We start from the raw sequence: 10,884 nt of genomic DNA on the forward strand, positions 1-10,884 counted from the left end.
AAGAGTAAATTGGATGCTTATCTTGCTGGGATCCTATGACCCCAGCTGACTTCCTGCCCTTTGGGCAGGGGGCTGGACTCGATCTCCCAAGGTCCCTTCCAGCCCCGATGTCTATGAAATCTATGAAATAGCATCATAATTACAGTATTCATACCAATACCCTTTACAACAATGCATCCACACCCATGAGAGAGGTTAGGTAGCTGTCTGTCTCCTTTCTTGCTTCTCTCATGTAATGCACTCCAGGACCTCGCTTCAACAAAGTGGATGAGTTGTGGTGAAATGCACCAACAAACCACTAGCCACCAAGTTACGAATGTGATACTTAGTTCTTTCAAAAAGTGTGTTTTCCACAGAGATAAACCTCAATAACAAAAGCTCCACATAACTGTAATGCATTTAGGAGGACTTCCCTTATACATGTCAATAATTGGATACATGTGCAGTCCTGCCATACCAGCAACCCACTTCTCACCTCTGGGTACAAACTGTACTCCCACTTGGATATCTGGGATACTATACTGTTCAGTGTCATAACCACCACCAATATTTGTTAGTCCACTTGCAAATGCCATAGTACTAAATTCTTGGCAGTAAAAACTTTAACCACCCTGGCATGGATTCAAAGCATTCACCTTATGTTACAAGCCTGCAATTCTGTTTCCTCAATGCCAGCATAATTCACCATCAGCTGATTCACCCCAGCTTACACCAGTGTAACGGGCCAAACACTAGCACTATCAACCTCGGTATAGGAGAAAGGAAAGGTGGTAGTTAACTTAGCTGTAAAGGCCCCTTTTCAGTTCATAGGCAGGCAAGGTTCTTTGGGTAGATGCAATATCTTTTATTAGACCAACTGAGTAGCTGGAAAAAAGTTCTTGGCAAGCTTTTGGGCACAGCCACCCTTCTTCAGGCATAGGGAATCTCTGCTGTTTTGAGACTCCAAGAAATAAGAGAAGCTAAAAGTGTGGCAGAATGTCAGTAAGAATGTAAATAGGTAGAAATTAGAAAGACAAAAGGTAAAGCAGAGAGGAGAGAGGGAAGAATGCGTGAGGGGAAAAAGGCTAAAGGGAGACATTACAGTGATAGAATACAAGGTAGAAAAGAGGCTGTCAGTGAAAAAAGGAAATAGTTGGAGATCAGGAAAACAGGAATGAGAGAAGCTCAAAGTGTGAGAGGATGTAGTGAAAATATAAAAAGAAAAAACAAAAAGGTAAAGCAAGCGAGGGAGGGGAAAGAAAGAGGGGGGGGAGGGGGAAAGAGGCCAAAGGGAAACACTACCGTGGTAATAATACAAGGTAAGAAAGGCTCTCAGTGAAGAAAGAAATAGTAGGAAATCAGGGAGACAAAGGGCAGAAAAGTAGGGGAGGGGAGAAAAGGTGGAGGAAAAAGAAGAATGTAAGTGGTCAGGTAGGTAACCTGGTGAATCAGATGTCAGGCTGGTTGTAATGTGTCATAAAACTATTGTCTATACTGAGTCCGTGATTTTTTGTATCCAGTAGATTTATGAAGTGAAGTTCGTAGGCTCGTCTACAGAAGGTGTTTTGTAAATTACCTTTGAGGCTTAGAACTGAGAGATCGGAAAGGGTGTGATTATCCTGTGAGCAGTGGGAACCCACAGGTAATTGGGTCTTTGACAGATTTTTAGTGTGCTTTCATTCAGTTTTCAGTTCATTCATCTTTTCAGTTCAAGTTTTCCAAACTTACATGTTTTCAAATTAAGTTTTCCATCTCTGATAAAGACAGTGGTTCTCTCTCTTACTCCTTACTTCCACCCCTCCCTCTTTAAACACTGAGTAAATCTGCTCAGCCATTTTTGAAAAAATAAAATAAATGTAAAAACCATACACATCTTTCTCCATCATTAAAAAAAAAAATTCAAAAAAATTCTTGAGCAGTTTGAGAAACTGCCTTAGTGCCTCAGTAATTTGGAAGTCTAACTCCGGAAAGGAAATGCTCTTTAGGGAGGATATCTGCATTTTCAGTGTCCCAGTACAAACTGAGTTTGATTTGTCCAAGTAACAACAGCTGAAAAAGAAAAGAAAAAAGAGTAGTCTGTGCCTACACAGTAGATTTTTTTCATAATGATAATACTGTTTTGAAACAGTCCCTGATTCTTCACATGTGAAATAATGCAACAAGTCCAAGAAGGGTAGTGTTCTAACATTGTGGTCTAACATCTGTACCCTTAGCACAAGTGTCTGAGTGATCACAGATTATGTTTCTGCAGCAAAAGCAGGCAGTAAGATCCAGAGTGTACTCAGATAGGGTTTATCCAGGCCTCGTTCTGAGCCAAACACTGCTTGCAAATGCATTTACTCCCACTTTGCACACAGGTGTATCTGCACAATATGAAGAATACTTTTAATAAGTTTGTCAACCAACAATCGATCCTAGGTATGACCATAAACTGCATCCGACCAGAGGGGCCTGGTGGCAGTGTGGTGAGGCTACTCGTGGGTTAGCTCCTTTAAAATACCACTGTGTTGCAAACTTCAAACTAAGGCGAGTATAGGGTGCCACAAAACCCTAGCCCGCAATGCCTTGTGGGTACCCCTTAGCTGGAGAAAAGCTAATAGACATCATCACCCTGACAGAAATGCACCCTTGCTGAGGCATTAGGCAGTCAGCAGCAGTTCTTATCTATTGCTCTCTAGCAGAAGCTCCAACCATCAAGGCACTGAACGTCTTGGACTCAGTCTGGCCTTTGCATTTTGTCTCAGTGGTCTAAAGGGGAACGGTAGGTCTTGGGCAGCCTCCATACTCTTGTCTAGGCTAACATGGTGGTCTTGGTGTGATGGTTACAGGACTTCATATAAACAGATTCATCAGCAGGGATCCAGGTTGTCCATTTGCCATGGAAAAATGTAGATTTTCTACTTTAAAGGAGAAAAACATAGGAAGCCACAGGTTTCCCTTTGCAGGTTGGCAGAGTTCCAAGGGCTTGCTTGGGGCTGAGGGGAGCCGGATGCAGGGGGTGCCACATGCATGTGCATACACACATATACTCATGGGAGCCAGGCAGTGTAGCAAAGACCAACTCCATTCAGATAAGTCTATGGAGGGGACCCACAGGCAATGCGGAGAGGGGGTCACAAGCAACATGGTAGGGGAGCACAGGTGATGAGTTGATAGAGCAGGGGAGATGCAGGCAATGCACTGGGGGAGAACATGTCTCCCCAGATTTCTGCACCCACAATAGGGTGTGAGGTGGGGGGCTGCAGCCAGGCTGGATCAGCTCTGGGTAGGACCCACCTCCATGACCCAGCACAGCGGGGAGCACTTCACTGCTATAGTCACCAAGGTGAGGTGCCCCCTGCCCACTCAGCAGCAGCAGGGGCACAACTCTGGACTACCGCTGCCACACCTCACTTTGGCACCCATAGCAGTGCAGCACTCCCACCCATGACAGGTTCAGCCTGCTGGGCCACAGAGGTTTGCGCCTGCCTAGAGCTGGTCTGGCCTAGCCACAGCCCTGTGCCCCACCATGGGCGCAGAAATTTAGAGTGGGGCACATGCCCCCCCCCCCACCCTGATGCATCACCTGTGCCCCCACTGCCTCTCCCCATGCCCCAGTGCTGCCACACAGTCTGCCGCAGCTCTGCCTGTAGCAGGGGCCCCTCGCCAGGTAGGGGCTCGCACCCCCCATTATTATGACAGGGGTTGCTACCCCCATCAAGATCTCTGCCCCCTTGCCACTTCAGTGGCTGGGCAGGAGCATGGCCAGACACCAGCCAGCAGGGCTCCTGAGGTGGGGGCAGGGATGGGGGTTATTCCCCCTCTCTCCAGCATCTGGTGGAGAGGGCTTATTCTACCGTTTTCCCCAAGCAGGGAGTGAGTGGCACCAGTCAGGGCAGGCAGACATGGCTTTGGTCCCCTGGGGCAGTGGGGGGTAGAGGAAAGAATAATCCCCTCCCTGCCCCCTTTGCCTCAGGGGCCATGGCGCCCTGCCACTGTAGCAGTGAGGGGGGAGCGGCTGACAGACCCAGCCCAGGTCCCGCTGGTGGGACAGGAAGGGGGGGATTTAAACCCCTCTCCGGCCAGTTCAGCCTGGACTGGCCATACCCCTCCCAACACAGCTTCCCTGCAGCCAAGGGCACGCTCTAGCACCCCCGGCTCCTGACCTCAGCAACCGCAGGCATGTGCCCGCATTTCATCAGTCCAGAGGTAATGTCTGTCCTGTTACAAACCGGTTCAACCTAGGCAAGTTAGACTAACCTGCAAAGGTTGAATCAGTTCAGGCTCCAGCTTTTTGAATGGCTGTCCCTAGCCCCAGAGGCATGTAATTTAGTAGGCAACCATCAATCCTTCTGAGTCACAGTGCATGTGACACATACGTCTACGCAGGATTATGGAGGAGCGGAGGCTGCCCAGACCTTCCATCACCCCTTTAGATCATGGGGACAGAATCCAAAGGCCAGAGTGATTCCAGACCTTCAGTGCCTTGACAGCTGTAGTTGCATGCACATCTGAGAATCAAGCCCCACTCTCCGACATGGCAGACAACGATTCTACCACTGAACCACAATGGCAGATAGCACCTATGTGCTGAAACTCATATTGCAGTAAAATTCTAGGGTCATACCTAGGAACTGCTTGCAAAACTTCATGGCTCACATATGCCAATAACTACTTGGCATGGGTTGACAGATGTAATTAAAGAGCTTGATGGTTTCAAAGCACATTCCCCAAGAAAATGAACATGTTGCTGAAGTTCTTGCAACAAGGTTCCAATAGGTTTGGAGCACATTTGTCTCCATAAGGGATTTTAGCAGACTTTTTAACTACACTACCAGGACCAGATTTATTTTTTTTAAGGGGGCGGGGAAGCAGCCTTCCATTATTTCCATGTGCAATGGATAGTCACTCAAAATCTAATCTATGGGGCTACAGTCTAGGAGTTTGCATTATGAAGTTACACAAAAATATTGTATTATTTACAATATATGTTAGTTATTTCCAGTAACGTTTGCCCATAAGACCAGGCTTCACAGTGTGACAGGCTGCAGTAGTGTTGTATTTACAGTACACTACAGGGAATGTGGCCATTTGTTGCAGGTTATGCTGATTTACAGCAGCATCAAGTCCAGTATTGTAGCATCCTGCAGAGCCAGATTGGCACAGTAGCACTTGTTTTCCTCCAGATATGCGACGAAAGACAGAACAACTTTAAATGGGTGACCTGTTTCTTGCACAGCTCTACAAGCAAAAACTAGGGGGATTCCCCCCTCCCCACATACAGTGCGGGACTCATTTTCTGGTCAGGTCTCAGCTACTATGTGTTATATTTCCATCAATGTAAAGCACAGAACAGGCTTTTCAGGCTTGTGGACGACTTAAGTAGGTCTAGAAACAATGTTTGTGTGCCCCCTCTGCAAGTGCTGCTGGTCTTTCCTCTGCTCTGGATTACTCCAGCCAGAATCCAGCCTAGGCAGCACCTCTCAGTTCTTCTCTCTTTCACTCAGCTGGCTCTAACCACTTGACCTACTAACTAAAGCCTTATGTGCAAAGGTCAGACAGAAAGACTAACTCCCATAATATAAACCATATAGAAGGACCAAGGAGGAAAGAGAAAAAGACAGAAAGAAAGTCCCCCCTACAAGCTGTCTGCTAGTCACAAAAGAAGAGGAAACAGAGTTTAACATCTATTTATTCTATAATGGAATGGAATTTTACATACAGAAGCCAAATAATCTAGCATTAAAAAAATTATGTAATATTTAGGATATTGTGGCTTCCAATTGGCACTCTAACCACACCATAATGAATTACTCCCTAGAGCTTCCTCCATGGCTAAGGGAAGCATGATTATTTCATTATACACACACATACTATATCCACATACACACAAATGGAAAGCAAAGGTTCTGGGAATCTCAGTTCCCAGATTTCATTCCAATACCAAGAGCCCAAGATGCTCAGTGTTAAGTAGCAATGGGCTTGTCCCTCACTGGGACATTAGATTTGATAAGTCACCTAAACCCAAGTTAGTTCAGCTATATTTGAAATTTTTTACCAACCAGAAAAAAAAGCAGTGTCATTTACTAAGACAGTCCGTATTGCAGCAGCCATTACAATTCTAGCGAGGATGTAGGTTAACAATTCAGAGATTAAGCTGACCAAGGAATTTAACTCCCACTCAGTGTTTAGAGTAATGGGGTTTAGCATGATGAAACACTGAAGCCCAAGCATCAGATTTCTGCCCCCTCTCCCCCTCCACATCGCTAGTGCCAACGACAGACACAAGCTGACAGCTCAGTTCAGAGAATCCCTGCAGTTTTCAGCATTAAATTCATTAAAAACAACTGTGTAAAAAAAACCTCAGTGAAGCCACAATTACCGCCAACTAAGTAATGTTTTCCCAGCGATATGCAGTACTGAGTGACAAAAGTGCTCTGTAGTTCCCAAGTCCCAGACAGCCTCAAAGAGCCAAAAAAATCAAGGGCACATTTTCAAGTGCCTGGCAGCAAAATTTCAAGAGATTTCAGCTCATATTCAGGCACCTAGGAAAAGGCCAAATGTGCAGGAGGGCTCTACATCCAACAGGCACTTTTCTTTAAGTTCTAGCCTTAGATCAGTTCACTTATCATCAACTGAATTAAAGTGAGATCAGGATCAGGCCGCAAGCATCACATGAAGAGATCATGTGACATCACTGGACAAAGTCTTCGGTACACGCGTATGCACACACACAGAGCTGGCCATTGCCAAGCCACATATGGTGCCACTGTGTTTCTTCTATAGCCTGCAGAGTCAAAAATATTTTTTCAACCTGGGATCAAATGAGATGGGCAAGGAGGGGGATCTCCAAAATCTATTCAAAAGAGTAGGGCTTGTATGAGACCACAGCCATGATAACGCACAGTAAGGAGCTGAGGTTGCTTTCAACTCATCAATGGGATTTTGATGTTAGATGGTTCCTAGCATCTTTGTTACTGAACTATTTCCATAAGGCAAAGGCATAAGTAAGCCTTGCCAAATCCTTCCTCCTCCCCCAGAAAAAGCAACAACAAACACTAGCAATGCACGTTTAGCATGTAGGAACTCTTAGCATGCGAGGTTCATTCCTGTAGATGATGCTACCTCTACAACCACCTGAACACTCCTTTGAGATTAACTTATTCCACATAAACTGGTTACGGTAACTGAGAGCGCTCCAAGATTCAAGGTGCATCTTGAGCTAAGTCAAACCCAAGAAGCTTGAGGAGAGGGCTAAAGAAAAAGCAGAACTTGGAGAACAATGTGAAGAACATAATCCAAAAGGAAACAAAGACCGCTGGCAGCTGATAAGAACTAAAAAATAAAGTAAAAGTCTGCATTGCCAAAATAGAATAGGAACCATCTTCTTCCCTGAGAAAGGTATGAACATGCATTAAAGCACTGCTCCTTGTAGAACCAAGCCCAATATGTACCCAGGCCCAAAGAGTAGAACCTCTCCATTACAGATTCAGAGAAGTTAATGAAAAGGCCCATATCCCTTCCTACATTTACCATAAGAGACTGGAGGAGGGAGAATTAGAAACATCTGAGTTTAATAAGGACTGAACTGTATACAGTAAGAGAAATTTCTGCCCTTTCAGCACAGCCCACCAGGCTACCAAGCATCACAGCAGCAGACCAGCTGGAAACCCAGTACAGAGATACATCATTAGAACAGACTCACTGGCCAGCCTGTGCAAAGGGTACATACAACACAACTATTTGTGCAAAGCTGGGTCTTCCTCATTAGCCTTTTCATGCTTAGGAAAAGCAAATCAATCAGGCTGAAGGATCTCAGTCTGAGCCTCCTGAACAAGGACAATTCTGCTGAATGATCAGTGGAAGGGGAATTGAGGTGCTCAGCAGAATGAGCCTCCAGACTAGATGTGCTAAGCACATCATAGAGAAGAGGCAGGAGGTAAATAATGGGCAGAGCAACCGCTCAGGTGGTGAGCTACCACTCTCCAACAGCCCTGGGGTCCAACTACACAAGTCAAATTTCAGCTGGGTACACTCTGTTCCTCTAGATGCATCATCATTTTAACAGTAGAAAAGAGACATCCCAAGTAAGCAAAACAATTCTCCTTAGGACATTCAAATGAAATGTTCTGGTGCATTTTCCAACCCCAAACCTGAAGCCAAATTAGGCTCAAATGTAAGAGGCTTCAAACACCATCCAATCCCTCTCAACCACAAGCGAGACATGTTTCACATTCACACTTTTGAGTTAGATGGTGGTCATTTTATATATGGAGAGAACTGAAGAGCAGAGATAGAAGTGTCTTTACCAAGACACACAGCATGTCTAGAGCTACAGACAGTAAAACTCAGGAGCCCAAGCACCCAGTCATCTGGTGTAAATACAAACTCCTACAATCTAAATCATCCACACTCCCAAAAACTTTAGGCTCCTTGTTTTTTGACTGTGAAAAGAACAACTTGACCCAAAAACATCTTTGACCTTTTCATCACTATAGCAAGACCCCAATTCCACAGACTGAACACATGCTGAAGTGGTTTAGTAAACAGAGATCAGTGTGAGCAAAGGCCTGAATAGTTGTATTGAGGCTACAGCTCTTCTCACACACATCCCCAACCAGCAGCCAGTAACCTTTAATAAGCTGTGGGATGGACAACCTAGCTCCAGGTCAATGCCGGTCTGAATCCAAAACAAGCTGTTAGTTGTCAAGTCAAATGCAAATATCCAGTCCCATGGTAAGAAGTAATCCAAAAAGTTGTAGAATAGTCACAGCTCTTATTGAAGTCACAGGGAACTGCAGCTGCTCAACACCTCATAAGATAAAGCCCTTGGTGGCTACACACCAATTCCCTTAGCCAAGAATTCAAGCTACAAACAGTCACCACAAAAGGCAGCAGCCTAAGAGCTTATCTACATAGGAAGTTGCTACACAGTAGATGGCATCAATTTACAGCATATGAGCTATTCTGCACTAGGACCCTATTCATGTACATGTATGTTCATTAAGAACATCCAAGCTGCTATAAATTATACCAACATTGCATGTGTACACGCTGCTGGCTAGCCCCGCACTGGAGCACCCTCATGCCCAGATAACCCCTCCACAGCACACTGAGCCAGACTAAAGCAACCCCAGGCTGGTAGGCTGACTGCCAGCCAGGGCTGCCCAACCCAGCTCAACGTGGACTTGATCTCCCCAGGTCCCTTCCAGCTCGGGTGTCTATGAAATCTATGAAACGTGCTGTAGTCCCAGGCACGCATTCAAATACAAACCCCGGGAACAATAAGCTCTGGCATGATACATAAGCTCGTTTTTTGCTGGTTTTGTTTTTTGCTAGTTTTTTTTACCATGTACTAGTAACACATTTAGATGTGCCCTGTTTGACTTTTGTAAAAAACTACTCCTTAACTGATATGCACAAACAAAACACAATAGTGCAATTTATGCTCGTATAATTTTATCCCCAGTTCCTTCACTAAAAGGTCTGCAGATTCAATGAAGTTATGCTATTTAGGAGATTTCTATTTTCTGCCTTTTTTCAGTATCAGAATGAATTGCCCCAAATGTAATGCATTAAATCCCCTTACCTCTTGCCTGAAGGGGACAAAAAAAAAATCACAACTTTGCTAGAAAAGCAGCAACAAGCCAATTAGAACAAAGAACACTGAGTTTATTATAATGTACATGACAACATTATCAAAACCCACCAAGCGGTGTTTATTATCACCTATCTACCACCTACAGATGTTCATGGCAATTTAACATAGAAGAATGGAAGCTCTACCTCTAGCCGGTTTACAAAGCTAATAGCCATTTTCTCTCACTAGAACTGAAACTTTTGTTCTGCAGAAAGTTCTGTTACAAAAAATTCTCTAGGTTCATAAAGAGCATGAATCAGTGAGATCAAGATTTCTCCAGAAATGAAGCCTCTGTTCTGCAGAAATCAATTCTGCAAGTTTTGAGAGGACTGAAACAGTCAAGGCCTGTCCAGCTGCCTGGAGTACAGCAACCTGCAAGGGGGGTAGTGCCCAGATAGCTCAATTCCAGGGCAGCTCATCAGACTGACTTAAATGACAGAAACAACCACATGGCTCAAAGATTTTGCAGCAGGAGGAGGGAAGAGGGGGAAACAGAAGTTTTTTAAAAACAGGAGGAGGAGGAAAGGGGATTCACTTTCCACAAGAGGCACATGCTCAGCTGGGAAATCCTGTTAATGGAAGATTTCCAAACAGCTCTCAGGACCATCTTCAGTGACCAGATTAGCCCTGGGGTGGAGGAAGACAAGGAAGAGAGAAGGGTAGGGGCACAGTTTTTACAGCTGACTTCCTAACTTGCCAGACAGCCTACAAACTAAAAAGCACACAGTGCAAGCTGAAGTTCTTGTAGGCAGCAATAACTGGAGAGGAGAGCGACAGCCCACCCTTAGCAAATGAACCAAAGTCAGCGTGAAAGCAGCCACGGGATATGGAGCACATTACAGCATTGCCAAAAAGAGAAAATGGTAAGGGATGTATGAAGACAATAATAACTAGTGTCTCTATGGTGTCTCTCATCCGCTGCAAGTTCTTCACAATATCTTCACGCAACATCTAGCATAATAGTAATATAATAGTAATAGTAATCTGGCAGGGCCACTGCTGCAACACAAATGGTAGAGTAGATCCCGAAGCATTTTACAGAGTTGTTCAGTTACTATCAGTCTCTTCTTTTAGATGGGAAAAGTGACACTGCAGAGCAGAGATGCAACAACTTACACCAGATGTTAGTTCAGCTAATTGAAGGGTCTCATCCAAACAGATTCCAGAATGAAACCTAAGTCTCAACTCCTGGCACCATATATGGGGCACAGAAGCACAGCAATCACAGAACCCCAGCCTAAGTTTCAATAAGAAATGATCTCCAAAAATAAACACAACATTAGAGC

The sequence above is a fragment of the Crocodylus porosus genome, unplaced genomic scaffold, assembly GCF_001723895.1.
Source record: "Crocodylus porosus isolate Cpor-Errol unplaced genomic scaffold, CroPor_comp1, whole genome shotgun sequence".
NCBI classification, from domain to species: Eukaryota; Metazoa; Chordata; order Crocodylia; family Crocodylidae; genus Crocodylus; species Crocodylus porosus.